Raw genomic sequence first — 18,666 nt, forward strand, 5'->3', positions numbered from 1 at the left:
TGTCGTTGTAGCATAGCTCTGTCCGATCGAGTCCCCTTGGTAACAGATGGTTGTCTCATACACGTTGTAGCACAGAGGCCACATAAGGCAGGACCACACTGCACACAAAGGCAACACGTGAACAGGAACACTACCACAACCCCGATGATCGTCAGAATCTTCCAACCCCAAGCCGACACCAGGCCCCAAAACCAACCAAGTAGCGTCCAATCCCCTACATCCACGTGTATGGATTCGGAGATCTTATGCAACTTCGAGATGGCTTGATAGACAGTAGGAGCATTATCTGGAATGAAAATGCAACAGCTCGAATGGATCACTTTACACACCCCACCACGATCTGCTAGGACAACATCTAAAACCATACGGTTTTGTAATGTCATAAGTCTCTCCGCCTGAAGTTCTGTGGTGATATTACCAAGGGCACTGGCAGTAATATTAGCTGTCGATTCTACCACTCGAGTCAAATGTCTCAGGTTCCTACTATTAACCATAGGTCCCCAAAACGGGAGGAAACCCTTGAAAAAGTCACCTGCCTCTTGACCGGCAGTATCCTCTTCGCTAATTACGCCTCGTACAACTCTAGTCTTATGATAATCGGCATCTACAGTAAACGTCGGAGGCAACAGATTTGCAACGAAACATGAGCCCATGAAGTCTGCGGGCAACCATGTGTATGCACGATCATGACAGATAAAGTATGTACCCTTGGCAGCCAGAAACACAGGGGACGGGGACATTGGCAGAACGTAACTTTCAGTGCAAGCACTTACTCCAAGTGAGGCTTGCGAGCCACGACCCACAAGACAAAGATTACCAGTGTGGGGTACGACCCATATCGGAGACGAGCTTTTAAGCTGCTTTTCATTAGTGAACATACTATATTCCCCTCTACTTAGGACCCTATAGGCTTGTACCTCTTCTCTAGGAATAAGAAAAGGATCATGGATCTCATCTTCCATATCCTCTATAGCCATCGATAGCAGCCTCTGATACGAGGTAGGACCAAAGTTGGGGGAACGTTGTTCTTGCGTGGGGTGGGAACCCAGTGCGCTTCGAAACATTGTTTGGAATGCTCGAGCTGACCCTTGGGAACTATACGGTAACACCAGATATGGAATTCCCTTACCCGTAGTATGTGGCATCAACCCACACACCCAACAATTAGTAGTGTTAACCACTAACTGATGCTGATGGAGGAGCTGGATAAAGGAATTATTGCGGAATTCTACACGTCTAGCCTGTTCGTGTTCTGGTAACATATGAAAGGAATGAGGAGAAGGAGTAGAAGTAAGGTTAGGGTAAGGAGTAGGAGTAGGAGTAGCAAGGAAAAAGTAAGACATAGTGTAATACACCCCACCCGCCAAAAATGCAGAAGCAGTCAAAAACAAAACAAACAATTGGGATACAAAACATTTCGTACGACTAAGTTTCTGCAGCTTGACTCTATACGCCTGAGCTCCTTCCAAATCATTCAGCTTCGAAAATGCCATTTCCCTACGACCGTCCGCAACGTTTCTTGACGCACTTCGTTCTGTGCAGCAATAGTCAATCCCCAGGAGTTCCTAGGAACCGACGGTCTTTAACCTAGCGTCAAGACCTACTGTCCAGAAGGAAGTACGCGCGCGGCCCTACGGCCCTCAATACACAATATGTATTTATTTAGCACAATATTTCTCAGCTGTGGAAGGAAAAAGATACAAGGAAGAAGCTTGATATATATATACAAAAACTTTCAATGATATGAATGTTCAAAATTGATCATGGGAAACGAGGATATTGCAGTTGTCAATCTCAGCAAAGCAAGCAAATTTATTTGTCCTTAGTGTGAGATCGCAAAGAATATCGATGTTTCCCTGGACGTGTCTGCTCGTCGAACAAAGGATCTGTTGAAGAGACAGCGTCCTGCTGATCAGTTCGTTGATCTGGTCTTGAGTCTTTTGCTGACAAATGTTCAACAGTGGCTTTCTGCTGCGCCGAGGGTTCCTCAACAAGCTGTGCGTCGCTAAAAGGTACAAACGCCGGCAATGTTTCTGTTTCTGTTGACGCAATGCCTTTCCTTACCCACGGGTCTGCCGGCAAAGGAATAGGGACTCGCTTACAATGGGTAGCATGTACCCAATTCTTCCGCCCCTCAAGACGAACGGCAGTCCTCGTGGCCAGGAGCACCTGGTAAGGTCCGGTAAAGCGGGGGTCCAGATTGTTTTTGCGTGAAAAATTTCGGGCAACCACCCAATCCCCGGGCTGGAGCTGGTGGCCTGGACCCTCCGTCTGCGTCGGCAAGGCGTCGTAAACCTGTTGATGAATTAACCTCAGTTTAGCAGTCAAGTCATGTAAGTAATCAATCAACATCGGAAACTCAAGATCAGAGAATATTCCTGGCCTAGGAACCCCCCACACATTCGCAGGACGGCCGAACACTATTTCATAGGGACTAAGCCCTATTCGGGAGTGTACAGTCGCCCTAGTTGACAGTAATGCTAGGGGCAAAGCATCAGGCCACGAAAGTCCAGTCGTAGCTTGAATCTTCGCTAATTTTAGTTTAAGGGTGCCATTGTACCCTTCAACCAATCCAGCTGACTGAGGATGATTGGCGCTATGGAATTTCTGATTGATTCCAAGGCCCTTACACACACTCTTCATCACACTTCCAACAAACTCACTTCCGTTATCTGACCACACGACTCTAGGCATTCCATACCGAGGAAAGTATTCCTTCAGTAGGATTTTCGCAGTAGACAAAGCAGTATTGTCTTTGAGGGGATAGGCCTCAATCCATCGGGAGAATGCGCAAACCACAACCAAAACGTATTTCAGGTTATTGCATCGCTCCATATGGACGAAGTCCAATTGGATCACCTCAAAGGGATACGAAGGAGGAGCAAAACTGCCAGGAGGAGTTGGGGTTCCTTTGCCAGGATTGTACATTATACACACCATACAATTCTTCACCAAACGTTCAGCACACTTAGTAATTCCATCATTCTTCCACACATCAGCCAGCAACTTGCAAATACCTTTCGCGCTAATATGTGCTAACCCATGTGCCATTTGCACAACGGCCAGTACATACGCGTCAGGCAACATCCATCTTTTCTGATCCGACAAATCAATCCAGCAACCATTCACATCCAACCTTCCCGTACTTTCTTTCCACTTCATCTTTTCAGTGTCGGTGGCCTCATTCTGAATAGCTTTCACACTCTCTATGGTATTTTCACACATACTTGATTCTGTAGGCCACCTAACCGAACTTGTCACATACATTCGAGTGCTAAGGTTCCGAGCAGTCTCCTTAGCAATCTCATCTGCAAACGCATTACCACGACCAACATCATCCGTCACTTTACGATGCGCACTACACTTAATAATTGCAATTTGAGCAGGCAAAGTCAATGCATCCAAAAGATCGTTCACAAGCTGGCCATGCTGTATTTTCGTGCCATGCGACGTCAAGAAACCACGCTCTCGCCACAACCGTCCAAAACTATGCGCTACACCGAAAGCATACTGACTATCGGTGTACACATTCACACGTTTACCTTTTGCTAATACACATGCTCTAGTGAGAGCAATCAGCTCTGCAGCTTGGGCAGAATTCTGATTCAATCTCGCAGTCTCAACAACAGTATTCAATGTCACCACAGCATAAGCAGTAGTCACATCACCATTCGGCAACTTAAAACATGACCCATCCACATACAGGGTGCCATCCGGGTCTTCCAATGGGGTGTTTTTAAGGTCCACACGACCTTTTGTTTCCTCTTCTGTCCGCAAGTAACAGTCATGTTCTGCTACTTCATCTGACTCTGCACTAACTGGTAACAAAGTTGCCGGATTTAGGACATTACAACGTTTTATCTGAATGTGGCTTGCCAAAAGCGTCAATTCGTACCCAGACAACCTCGCACTCGTCAAGTGCTGAGTTTTCGTACGATTCAAAAGAGTATCGACTGCATGCGGAACCATCACCGTAAGCATATTATCCATGACCAATCCTGCTGATTGTCGGATGGAGACCGCAGCTGCCGCAGTTGCTCTCAAACAGCTCGGCAATGCTCTAGCTACTGGGTCTAAGGTCGAGGAAAAATATGCACATGGACGCTGTTTACCACCAAAAGGTTGCGTTAAGACACTCAAAGCACAACCTTCCCTCTCGTGAACATATAACGTGAACGGTTTACTGTAATCAGGGGTACCTAACACAGGAGCCGAACACAATGAATCACGTAATTCAGAAAAACTTTTCTGGCATTCTTCCGTCCATGGAAAAGGAGTCGAAACATCCTTGCACGTAAGAGCCACCAATGGTTTCGCTAGCAATGAAAAATTAGGAATCCACTGCCTGCAGTACGACGTGATACCTAAAAAGGCACGCACATCTCTTTGGGTTTGTGGCACAGCCATGCGTGCAATCGCTGCAATTCTCTCTGGGGTCAATCTCCTTCCCTCCTTTGACAATAAGTGACCTAAATAGGTTACTTCTTGACAACAATATTGGAGTTTAGAAGGTGACACCTTGTGATTTAACTCACAGAGGTGTTGCAGCAACGACACTGTAGCGATTTTGCAGATGTCCTGAGTATCAGCAGCCACCAATAAGTCGTCGACGTATTGGATTAAAGCCGCACCAACCGGCAACCTAAACGCATCTAGTTGACCCTTCAAAGCTTGACTGTAAATCGATGGACTTTCACAGTAGCCCTGAGGAGCGCGTTTGAACCGGAAGCTACGTCCACCAAGAGAGAAACCGAAAAGGTCCCTACTCTCTTCGGCAATCGGGATGCTGAAAAATGCATTTTTCAAATCAATCACCGAAAACCATGAAGCAGTAGCTGGAATCAGAGTCAGTAGCGCCGTGATGTCAGGCACAACAGGGAATTGAGGAACCACAATTTTATTTACCTCCCGTAAATCGATAACAAAACGATAAACAGGCGGTTTGGTAGGATCAGTACGTTTAAGAATGGGCAGTACAGGACTATTGCACACGTTTCCCCGAGTTTCTTCAATGACATCTTTCTCGATCAAATCATAGATGATCGTTAACAAAGCTCGTTCACCATCAAGGGAGATACGGTATTGGGGAATACGTGGCAAGCGCACATTAGATTTCAACTGAACAACATAAGGGGAGATATCAAGTAGGCCCACATCATTCGGACCCGTCGCCCACAAAGACGCAGGCAGAGAATCCAATTCCGGTGGAAGCTTATCGAGAGACAAGTACATGGGAGAGACTACTCTCTCTCCTAACGTAAGCTTTACACCCGCAGGAGAACAATACAAAGTTGCATACAAGCGTTTAAGCAAATCCAGACCCAAAAGATTTTCGCCACAACCAGTAGACAAAATCAATGGAGCTTCGAGCTCACGAGGCCCAATTTTAAGGGGCAAAGGGCGCGAAACTGGATTGCTAACGGGGGCGCCAGAGAATCCAACGGAAACATTTGTTAAGCCAGACAAAGGTGCGCCAGGGAGTTTCGAATGCATGATAGAACTTTTCGCTGCACCAGTGTCCAACAGAAAAGGCTCAACGACGCCCGATGTAGCAACTGCGACATAAGGCCCTCTCTGATCAACCGGAACTGATACCACTCCCTCTCCTTGTCTTTGGCTGTCCTAGTAATTACTATCGTCAGTTCCCTGATCGACGTAGTAATCGTCCACATTGTACTGCGCAGATCGTCCTTGCGATGATCCACGTTGATCGAAACAGTTATTAGAATTTGATGAATGGTCAGAGCGATCATTCTGAGCACCACGACCTCTACCACGTGATGCGTGCTGTGCACCACCACGGCCTCCTCTAGACGAATTACCACCACTACGGTCATTTAAAGCAGGACAATTGAATTTAATGTGTCCCTCCTGTCTACAATAAGCACATTGGTTGTACCCTAATGAAGATCTTTGGAAAGAAGAATCATTACGCGGCTGCGATCGATTCGATTGCGACTGCGATCTATTCTGCTGAGGCGCATTCTGATTAGAACGCGGCGGATATACTTGTTGTAACAACACTTTAGTTTTTAGCTCTTTCGTTTTTTTATCGGCACGGTCATTTTCCTCTTTTTCTCTATTTTCGTAATATTGTGCCGTAGCCAATATCTGAGCTGAGGTAGAAACGGCCCACGCACTTTCAGAATTCCTTAATTTATGGCTCAAGTCGGGCAATAAGTTTGACACAAACTTATCCACAAACAACCTCTGTCCACCCTCAGTACCCATATCCTGTCCACTATGATCAACGAATGCTTCCTCGAACCTCGTAAAGAAGTCCGAGACACTCTCATCTTTCTTTTGCTTACAGGCTGACAACTTATCCCAATTTACCTTCATAGCTGGCATAAGTGTTTTCATTAATGTAATGATTCGCTGAGGAAGTTCAGCAATCAACTGATCGGGTTTAGTGGCAGCCACTTGTCCAGCGTCTGCCGCTGTAATGGCATTCCAATCGCCACCTAATTCATTTGCGTGATCTTGGTGACGAATCTTCGCCCATACCGGTTGTGGTACGATATTACCGAACAACATGTCAATATCGGCAAGATTCATTATCGTAGCGTCTACGAGCTGCGATAATTCCTTGTAATACCCAGCAGGATTTTTGCGAGGATCGGGCAAAGTTTGTTTCACCTGAAGCACTTCCGATCGTTTCCAAGGGAGGTGTATCCACACTCTCTGGAAATGCGCCGCCACTGGAGCATTAGCATTAGTATTATCAGCGGGTACCCAAACCGGCGGAACTTCACGCATAGGATATTGGCCAGACCCATCTCCTTTCTCAATGTCCTCAACGAACAATGCATGAGGAATAGGAGCGGGACGAAGAGATAGCAAGTGCTCAACAGCACGTCGAACATTAGTGTCGACTATCAGTCCAGTTGCGAACTGGAGCCGAAGTTCAGACAGGGCGGTCAGCACCTCGTCAGGCGCATTAACCACTATCTGATCATGTAAGAACTTGCACATTTCATCAAACACATACCTCTGAGTTGGTATGTTGAATTGATCAAACGTTTCGAGGACAACACGAGGTGGATTTCTAACAGGGTTTATCATCCAACCCATCGCCATATTGTATAGCGCAACACGTTCTCTATTACCAGGAAGCTGGCTACGTCTCTGAGGACCATCAGAACCAGCAGACCCAAAAACAGGTCCGAGCGACTGGAAGAAGTTTGTCGCTAGGGGAGAATTACGATTACGAGTAGAGGGAGAAGAATAAGACACAGGACTAACAAGAGAAGGAGTAGAGACATTAGCAGCAACAGGGGTTAACAACACAGGAGCAGTAGCGGGAACAGGAGTATGTGGAAGCGGAGGAGCAGTAGGAATAGAAATAGGCAAAGGAGCAGGAACAGGCGGAAGAGCGGGTGCAGGTTGAGGAACTGGTGGAGGAATAACAGGTGGAAGAACAGGTACGGCAGGGACCACAGGAGCTGCGGTACCCTGTACGTACGGAGGTGGCGACTTCATAAGATAAGACATTAAAGAATCCTCAACTGCCTCTTCCTTCTTATCCGACTCCGTAGGCAAAGCAGGATAGCATTTGTCTATGGACATACGCTGTAATCTCTCAAACACTTCCTTATCTTTATCCTCCTTATCACGCTGAAACTGCTCAGCTTTCTTCACTATAGTAGCAACAGTATCTCGCTGACTACGTTTATTTTGTCTGATCTCTTTCTGTCGGGCTTCTTTGCGCCAGAACCGAAAGGCATCAAACATGGCCGGCCTAGATTTGCGTTCGAACAACTTTATTTCCAAATTATCTAAGATCGACGCTTCGAAGCTACCGTGAGGTGGCCAACGAAGATCGCCGTCTTTCTTTGTATATTTTATCCAATAATCGTTAAAAGCAATCGGGCCTAGCCCATGTTTGCTATATAAATCATAAGTAGGAGTTCCAACCGGAGGTATCGGACACGAGTCCTCCAGCAGGGAATCCGCACCACAAGGTCTAAAGCAACTGAACAAAGTACTACGACCAGGCATCTTGCACACTAGCCGAGTTTCACAAACTTCAAGGGTTACGGGATTTCGGGATTTACCAAGTCCCAGCAAAGAACAAAACCCTCGGTCTTTGGCGGCTGCAGGCGTCAAACAAATACAACAACAACGAAGTACGCTAGCAAAGTGTCACCGACAAAAACACTCACACAGCGTGTACAACAAAGACACCCGCTAAAGTGTCTACAACAAAAACACTCGCTAAAGTGTTTACAACAAAGACACTCGCTAAAGTGTCTACAACCAAGAACTCTGGGAGCGACCCACAAATACTTAACTCAAAGATCAATGGCGTCCTCAGGAAGGCCCGTCAATCGTCTCGCTATACCAAGGTCTACGCCAGGCGCCAAAACAGGTCTACAGTCAGGGCAGCAGTCCGTCGCAGCCGTTAGGAGGCGGGAATCTTCGCGGGAAAAGTCTTCGGGCCACTTATTTCGACAACAGGATCGATGAAGCGGGGTGCACCTTCCCTCGGAGATTTCACACGAAGTTCCTCACGATCGTCGGGCTTGGACCGGTACCACTGATGAAGGCCCCACGTTGGGCGCCAACTGAAGGACTGGGTTCTTTTGGACCCAGCGGTGCCAGGGCACAACACCTGAAACCTTCGTGGGTAACCTGCTCCGGCGTACAAGTCACAGAGACACGGGACACTTCCTTCGGCGTCAAAGAGTCAAGGTTTATTTACTGCAGGGAACACAGAAGTCACAGGAAGTACATCGAGTGTAGTTCGGGGAGACTGCTTCCAATTGTATTTGTGGATCGCTCCTTTTATACAGTTTTTACCCATAGGATAACATGATACACAATAGTTTACAACCTGGTTCCCACAAGTTGCTCTCAGAGGGGTCGCTTTGATCACTTTGAAACACACAAGGTCCGGAACATAAGTGCGGAAACATTTGGCGGTTCCCAACTGTAAAAACCCATCTTCCCACCATTAGCAAATTCCAATCAGCAGTAAAGTAGATCGAAATAGGAACGAAGACAAGTGCAGAGGAAGACGGAGACAGTAGGGAGATCGGAAAGGGTGTAAAAGGGGAGTGTCGAGGAAACACGAGATACAGGCATCAAAGGGACGTGCCTAATGAGATGCACGGCTGAGACAATAAGCCCGTGCGGCAAGATGAGCCTCGAGCGGCGCCATCTGCCTTACAGTAGCAACCCCCTCGTCATAAAGACACTTACAAAGGACATGTGTCTTCCGCAAATATCTTGGGAGTCCCAGGGTCGCGAAGCGGACAGCGTCCGTTCGCTGGCTACTTGAGGGCAAGAGACAAAATGGATGCCGTATCTAAGATGGAACCCGTGGGTACAGATGAGAAACCCACGTAACAAACGAACGGTTTAAGTTAGCACAGCGAAACTGCGCACACTTACTAAACTCGTTATTTGCGGTTCATAGATACTAGACTCGCCCATATTCGTGCGAGTCGAAAACACCACTTACAATTGTCACGGAACCTCAGGCCTTAGTGGGGAGTCCCTTACCGGTAGCTGGAAACCTGTGTTGGTAGCTTACGGTATGGCTGGAATAGATAGAATAGACACAAGGAGTGATGAGGTACCCCTACAGGATGCATCAAGTTATAGGGGGTCCTTTGATGTTAATGTAGACCCGTTATCACAGGATCTAACACCCTCCCACCTTAAGGCCAAAACTACTGACCAGGCGGTCTTAAGTGGTACCAAGCTTGGTAGTTGGAACATAGCTGGCCTTGAGTCTCGTATGTGTATCCCGGAACGGGTGAACTTTATTCAGCAAGGTGATGTATGGTCTTTCCAGGAAACCTGGGCACACTCACCGGTGTTCCTTGATGGCTAATTAAACTTGAGCAAATTAGCCATTAAAGGCCACAGAGGAGGTGCCATGGGAGGTTTGACCACCTGGGTAGGTCAGTATGATGGTGTAAGAGTGGAGGAGGTTCCAATAGACAGCCCCGATATATTAATAGTTAGTGTAAAATCTACTAAAGGTCTTAACATTCTTTTGATTAATATCTATGCTAGGGGCGTCCAGGGTGGTAAGGTCTCTCCAACCCTCTGCCTCTTGGATGATTTTTTATCAGGTGCAAATGCAGAAGGGCTTACGGTTGTGACTGGGGACTTCAATTCCTGTTTTGAACCCCTGAGTTCAGATGATGCCTCACTTACTGAGGCTGAAGATATGACATGGGGGATTCCCCAGCTTGAGTTACCCCATATTGGGAAATGGACAAAATCTGCCACATTTATTAAAGGGTTGTGCCTGGACCAGGGCTTGCGAGCACTAAATGGTAGAGTGCGATCAGACAGGACGGGTAGACATACCTTTAGCAATGGCGGGCACAGCAGCCGCATTGACTATATTTTAGTCGATGTTAAGCTGTGGTCTGCAGTTGAGGATATGGTGGTTATGACCCGCCCGGATATCGACCATGAACCACTGGTAGTGGAACTTAGGGACCACAGCTTTCATGGGTCAGAAAGTTGTAGGCCAAATGTCGTCCAGGATGAAGTCGTACTTTGTAACGATATGAGAAGGGTACGCTGGCCTAAAATCTCTGTTAATGTAGAGGCACGTGTGGAGATCAGATCTTTGGTAACTAACTCCCTGGAAGAAATCTCTAAATGTGAGTCACAGGAAGAAATTAATGCATCAATAACTAACATTCTCACTTGTCTATTTTTGGAGTTGAAAAAGCTGTTTGTAAAGTCCATCTCCAAGCAGGGTAGGAGGGGGAAACGGAAAACCACAACCTGGTTTAACGAGGATTGCCATCGGACCCATAAGGACCTGTTTAAAGCAATTAAGCAAAAGAATCTTACCCAAATTAGGTCTTGCAGAAAGGCTTATAATGATGCCAAGCATAAAGCCAAGACCAACTGGGATGAGGAACGGTGGCTATCATTAACTGAAGCATGTAACTCGCGGAATATGCGACAGTTTTGGCATTTATTAAAATTGAGTACTTTCCAGGAAGACCGCCCAAGACCAGGCCTTTCGGTTCATTCTTCTTTATTGGAAGACTGTTATTTTGGGTAAAGGCATGCTTTATGCAGCCTTTGTGGACCTAAGGTCTGCATTTGACCTTGTCCCAAGGGCAAGGTTGTGGAACTGTTTAGTGAAGTTGGGTATGCCAGCCCCACTTGTACGCCTTTTGGTGAATTTACACGCTCAAACTTTTGCCCAAGTGCGTTGGGGTAAACCAGGGGAGGTAACGGATAGATTTCCAGTTGCTAAAGGTGTAAGGCAAGGGTGTGTTTTAGCCCCTACCCTTTTCTCCTTATATATAAATGGGGTTATTAACTACTTTACTAACCACCCCACTGAGGCCCCGTCCCTGGCTGGAATGAAAATCCCCTTGCTCATGTTCGCTGACGACACTCTTTTAATCTCTAAGACCAGACAGGGTCTTCAACAGGCCCTAACAAGGTTTGAACTGTTCTGCAGCGAGCATGAGCTTGAGGTGAATGTGTCAAAAACAAAATTCATGATACTAAGAGGACACATCCCGACTACAGCAAGGGTTACCATGGGGGGCACATCCCTGGAACAGACTAAACTGTTTACCTACCTTGGAGTAACGTTCAGTGAGACCCTTAGCTGGTCTCAACAGGTTGATCTATTGGCATTAAAGCATGCGCAGATAGGAGGAGCCGTGATTAAAGAACATAAAAGCTCCCTTACCAGGCCCATGTCACCTTTAATGAAGATTTATGGAACAAAAGTCCTACCCTCTATCCTGTATGGGGCGGAGCTCTGGGGCTACAGTAATCTGGACCCCCTGAAAGCTGCCCAAAATAAATTCCTTAGGGTGGCCACTGGTCTCCCACAGTCAACACCGCGGATCCCACTTCTGTATGATCTTGGGTGCCAGCCTGTGGAGGACCAAGCCAGATTGCGACCACTAGCATTCTGGCGCCGCCTCTGGACAACGCCCGAACTCCAACTTTATGCAAAAGCTTGTATTGAGGTTAGGGATCATCCTGGTGCATATAACATAGGTTGGTTTAAGGACTTAAGAACCACTTTGTGTGCCTTGGGGCATGGAGAACTATGGTTAAATCCCGGTACTGCAACCTTTCCCTCCAAAAAGGATATGAAGAGTCAATATTGGGAATGGGTTGTACAAAAGAGACGTTCGGGATTGTCTGCTAGTAACCTTACTGGTACATTCATAGTAGTAAAGGATTCCCCCTGCCTTGAAAAATACTGGGATGTTATAACCAAGCCTCTGGACCGCTAATTATTCCACCAATATAGATGCGGTTCTTTGCACTTAAGGGAGTTCACAAAAACGTGGGGTAAGGGTGGGTCTGGGCACTGCCCTAGGTGCCCAGGACAGGGTGAAAGTATTAATCATTTTCTTTTTGTCTGCCCGCTGTATGCTGCCCCTAGATCAAAGTGGTTAAGTCCAGTTTTTAGAAGTTTGGGAACACGCTCAGCAGTAAATGCAAGCAGGATTTTAAGAACAGATCTGTCGCCTGTGATTGTAACTGGTGTAGCGAAATATTTAGGGTGGGCTTGGATCTTAAGAACAAGGTTTATTAACTCGATTTAGGTTTCGTAGCCCAAAAATGTTAGGCATCTTACTGACTATGTATTAAAGTATAACTGTTTATAGTGCCCGAGATACTATGGTTATCCAACTGTCGATCTAGTGTAATTTAAAAAACTTTCTTCAAATGAAGTCCTGGTTAAATGATTTAATATGATCTTAAAATTGTCTTAAATACTGTTTATATACTATTTTTAAATCAATACATGTACCTCTTGCTATTGTAATTTGTGATGCATGTCTTTTATGATGTAATAATCGAATAAAGACTTCTTTGATTTGATTTGATAGAGTGTCTTGTCACAAACACCAGATTTTGGTCGGTTGTTTTTGAGTTGCCAGATAGTAGGTGTTGTCTATCGTAAAAGCGAGCTCGCCTATATGCATGTCTAATGATGCGATGGGGATATCCACGGTTTTCAAATTTAGCCTTCATCTCTTCTGCTCAACGGTCATAATCACTACGTTTTGTGCAGTTGCGACGCAGGCGCAAAAATAGCCCAAATGGAATTACATTTTTTTGATTTAGAGGGTGGAAACTGGTATGGTGCAGGATAGTGTTGCGTGCAGTAGGTTTTGTGTATAGGTCTACATATAGTTGCTTATCCTCATGTTTGATCATGATGTCCAAGAATTCAATCTCAACATTTCTATAGTGAGATGTGAAGCGAAGATTCTCATCGCAGAGATTGAGCCATTGTGTGAATTCACACAATACTTGGAGGTCATCATTCCATATAAAGATAATGTCATCTATATATCGTGACCAAATATAGACCATTTCGAAAAAGGGGGCCTCCTCTTTGAAAATGAACTGATGTTCAAAGTGAGCTACATAAATGTTAGCAATAGTGGGAGCACAAGAGGCTCCCATGCTCACACCTTTTTTTTGTTTGTACAGGTTGCCCCGAAATTCAAAAATGTTTTCCTTGAGCACAGTAGATAAACAATCAATGATAAATTTACTGTCACAGTCAACTTGGTAGGTTTCAATGAACTAATCAACCGCACGAAGAGCACCTTCGTATGGTATGTTGGAGTATACACACATCGAGGGTTACCAACCACTGTATCTCTGCATTGAATGAGGTACCCTCTAAGAGGTTAATCACTTGACTTGTGTCCTTTATATAACCTGGTATTAATTGTATATAAGGACGTAAGATGGCGTCCAAGTATTTCGATATGGGCTCTGTGACAGAGCCAATGGTGTTAACAATAGGTCTTAGAGGTGGATTATGCGCCTCTTTATGAACTTTAGGGGTTCCATAAATACATCCCAGCTTAGGTGATTCTACATACAGGTATTCAAATTCTTTGCGCCAAATGATGTCATCATTATATGCTTGGGTAGTTAGACGTCCAATTTTGGTTTTGATTGCACTAGTTGTATTTCTAGTGATTTTTTCATAAAATCTCGTGTCATTTAACATACTCTCAATTTTTTCAATATAATTGTCAGTATCCAAGATAGCTATTCCTCCACCTTTATCACAACATTTAACAGTCATTTTGGTGTTATTTTTCAAAGACTCAATAGATTGATATTCGTCATAAGAAATGTTAAATGGTGTTCTTGGTACATATTTGGTAGCTTGTATGAAATTGTTATAAACTACTTTCTCAAATATGCCCACCTCTGGTGGCACCTAATCTAGTATGGGGGTAAATATCGATTTCGGAGATAATCCTGATTTGTTGTTCTCACCGTCATTTATTTGAATATCTTGAAAAAAAATTGGTGTCTAACTTTAGGCAGGAATGTCATGAGATCAGTGAAAAGTTTGAACTTATTTATCCCAGCATGGGGGACAAAAGATAATCCTTTTGATAATAAGGACATGGTTGATTGGTTCAAACTTTTCCCACTTAAATTGAAAATAGGAATAGTATCTATTGCCTCCAGTATTTGGCATTCCTTGTTTCTAAGTATTGATTGGAGTTCCCTTGAGGTGCCTGGAATTGTTGGGGATATGGGGCTTGTGGTTGGTATTGCATCGGTTGTGGAAAGTGCTGTTGTTGGTATTGTTGTCGATATTGTTGTTGATTGTACCCTTGATATCTGGGCCTCCAATTGGTCCTTGCGGAACTGTGGCGAACGATCTTTGCGACCGCCATGCTTCACTGAAGAGTCCTCCCGCCAAAGCAATATGGCGAGGGGGAAATCATTGTCAGATGGTGGTCGGCCCACTACCGCACAGCTGGCAGTGGCGGGCCTTCCGCCATCGTGATCGATCCCTAAGTCTGATGAACAAGCATTTCCATGACTAAGAAGTTCGACAGTGAACGGCCCCATCCTCAGTTCTACAAAACATGGCCAGTATTAGGTTTGCACATTTGAGATATCAAGCTGATCCTAGCCTGAACATCTAAAAACCCAAAAGTCTAAAAAGTACATATTTGCATACATTGGTAAAAAAATATTTCCTGAATTGGAACTCCTCTCTCCCAGTTTCCTGAGCCCTGTGTCTTGCCCACTTTTATTTTGATTAGCCATCTCCCCTTGGGTTTCCGGTTGCAGGGCCTGCCTTTAGCCAATTTATTCTTCGGCATGGCCCTTTGTGAGAAATCTGCATCTGTGGGCTTGGAGATTGTCGGTGGTGCCCGAAGAGTAAAGGTAAGGCTTCAACAGGGCGTTCTTGTTCTTGATTATAGACCATAGATGAGATATTTATTACATGAAATGCATCTTTTACCAGCGTTATTGCCTCCATCTACACTTTAGAACTGTAACTCGAATGCAGGCACATAAAGCATGATTAAGTCAATATATGACATCTATAAGACATCAGTTTCTTCTTAGGTGATAAAGACAAATTGGTCGGCGGATTCAGCAAACTGTAGTGCAATGCCATGCAGGACCCAAAGCAGCACAAAGCATAATCTGTGTTACTTCTAGGGCTGCTTTCCTGTGTGAAAAAGTATTGGCCTGGAAACAAAGGGGTATGTTTATTAAGGTGTTGCGCCCCTCATGCACAGTGCAAGGGGTCACAAGGGCAACTGTGGTGTCTCGTTCAGCAAACACACAGAGACTGAAACGGTTGAGAAGAAAACTTGAAAGTTTATTACATATGAAGCTGCCACTCCTGGGAAGCATCAAGGAGCCACCTTGAGCCCCTCTTCAACTGATGCAGAATCTCTCCCCAACATTCAAGTTTTTACATAATATCATTTCAACAGTGACATATCAACATTCTACCCATACCCAAACCCACCTAATGACATAAGAACACTACATTACAAACCCAACTGGAAACAATACAACCACTAAAGAAAACAGAACAAATAAAATAAAATAAGAGCAAAATAAAACAGACATGCTAATGAAACCATTGCATATAAGCATTGTATATCAGAACAATATCTAAATCACTTTAAATTGAGACCTTATAATATAGGGAAATATCTATGGATTCCAAAAAAGTCCCACCTAAAACTAAAACCATTTCAAAGAAGAACAGAGGTGACAAGCAAAAAGGAGCAACAGATCATGAACCCATGGGATACTTCCTGAGCCTGAGTTGCACCTTCGGACCTGACTGCCCCTGCAAACCTCAAAACTGCGGATTTGCTGACAACTTGAATCGGACTCCCTGTCCTTATTCACCACTCTCAACACTTGGGAAGTAGAGCCCTGAGATACATTTCCATCCCTAGCTTCACTCACTCTGCTCCCCTCAACAACACTCACATTCCTAGCACTGGAACCAACCGTGATTTCACCACTCTTCCGATATTCCACAAATTGGAATTATTATCTCTTACCGCATTACCACACGCCCAGTCTAACACCACAGGTCCACTACATTTCTCACCACCCTTCTTCACATAATTACCCTTATTTATGTGTACTACACACAATTTGACCTCACTTATGAAGCTGCGACTGTCAAACATTTCCTTCTTGGACTTAGCTTTCGCTATATTTCTCTTTGCCTTGACGTCAATATCATCTAGTTCTAAGCCAAACTTTACCCACTTACTCATCCAACTCGGGCAAACCTTGGTAACAGGTTCCCTGCCTCTCAGCAATTCGAATGGAGACGTCTGGGTAGATTAATGAGGACTGGTACGATAAACCATAACATCGAATGTACAGCCTTCATCACAACACATCTGTTGGCAATAGCCCACTGAATATATTGAACTAACACCTGGTTCATGCATTTAGCCAGGCAGTTAGTTTGGGGATGATTTGGAAACGTTTTCAAATGCTCTACATCCCCAGATTTAAAAAACCTGTCTACCTCCTCATTGACAAATTGTTCACCATTATCAAAAAACAGAAATTATGAAAACCCTTCCTGAAAGGAATTATCTTTTAAAAATTCAATGACAACCTTGGCATTCAGCTCAGCTACAAACGTTACCTCATGCCATTTTGAATATAAATCAACGTCAACCAATGCAAACTGGCACTGACTCTGTAAAGTATTGAAAAGGCAAACCAGGCCAAATACAACTTTCTCCCACACTCTAAATGGGCATTCAATAGGTTGTAAGGTCGTTTTTTTATTACTACCAGGCCCTTCTCCGAATTAGAACATATAACACACTCCCTGACAAAATGGTCAACTTCTTTGTCCACCGAGGGCCACCACAATGTTTGCCTCAACCACTGTTTAGGAAAAGTGCATCCCAAATGTCCCCCATGAGCTACCTTGATCAACCTATTCCTCAAACCAACAGGTGGCACCAATTTCTCCGCTCTCACCAAAAGTCCATCTTGCACTGACAACTCATCACAAACTTTTCAAAAAGTTTGGCAAGAACTCTCAACCGATTTGTCGGTGGGCCATCCATTAATCACATAATTAATGACTAACATCAGCTTCTCATCCACCAACATTTCCGCCTTCTACACAGACTCTGAAAATACACACATATCCTCCAGATCAAGTGTTGCAATAAACAATGCTCATTAAATTGATCCTCACCATCACCCCCACATTCTGCTTCGTATGCAAATCTAGAAAAAAAATCTGCTCTTACATTTTTTGCCCCTTGAATGTGTACTATAGCAAAATGATACTACAACAGTTTTGTAGACAGTCTGTAAATTCTAGGTGCCTGTTTGTTAATTTTACCACCGCTCAGGATAAACACCAGAGATTTATGATCTGCTTTCACAGTGAATTTTGTGCCCCAAATGTATGGTTTAAACTTATGAATCGCCCACCAGCAAGCTAACAATTCCCTTTCAGTGGTGGAAAAGTGGATGTCCTCTTCTCTCAACACTCTAGAAGCATATCCAATTGTGTTTTCTAGATTACCATACCATTGAGTGAGGACAGCCCACAGACCGTGATTACTTGCATCTACAGTAATGCAACATGGCAACCTCGAATGCAAAAGCTTGCAGATTATGGAAGTTACCAACAGAGATTTTTGTCCCATTCTGGTTGAAATCTGGGCGCAGCAATTGCAGCAAAGTAAGTCTTGAAGGCATCAAACCAGTTTCTCCACCCTCCCAACTGGCAGGTCCCTAAGTGATTCTAAAAATGATGGGCAGATTTACTGACTGCGTCATGGAAAGACCCAAGTGTGCCCATCACGGATAGAAACAGCTGCGTCCTTCATTGAGACTTGACCTGTAAATACAAGTGTGCATATCACTGGAAAAAAATTCCGACCCTAACACCTCAAAGGACCCAGTGTGTGCAGGGCAAGACTGGCCATAGTGGGCATCAGGCGTTTAACGTGGAGGATAGAATGTGGGGGCCGATTTTGTTACTGGGGACGGTTTGGCAGTGATGCTGCAATACCGGCCCTCAGTAACAAAAGCAGGAGTGCTGAGGGACGGTTTAGTTAAGCAGCAGTGCTTCACACTTGCACCCCATCCCCATCCGGGGTAGAGGCCAGTCCGACAAATTATGCAGGAATGCTTTGGGTTACCAGTCCAACCCTGAGTGTGTGTCTTTGACGAGCACAGATGATGAAAAAGTGTGAGTATCACTGTTCAAAGTGAAGAACTGAAAATCTTCATTCTCAGGGAATACTTACTAATAGAACAAAGAACTTGGCAAGAAGCTGAAATATGAAAAGACATCTTTATTAAATTTATAAGTGAGGCCACGTCACACAGAAGCCGTAGCAACTGAATGAGGTA

Source organism: Lissotriton vulgaris, chromosome 6 (genome assembly GCF_964263255.1).
Source record: "Lissotriton vulgaris chromosome 6, aLisVul1.2, whole genome shotgun sequence".
NCBI classification, from domain to species: domain Eukaryota; kingdom Metazoa; phylum Chordata; class Amphibia; order Caudata; family Salamandridae; genus Lissotriton; species Lissotriton vulgaris.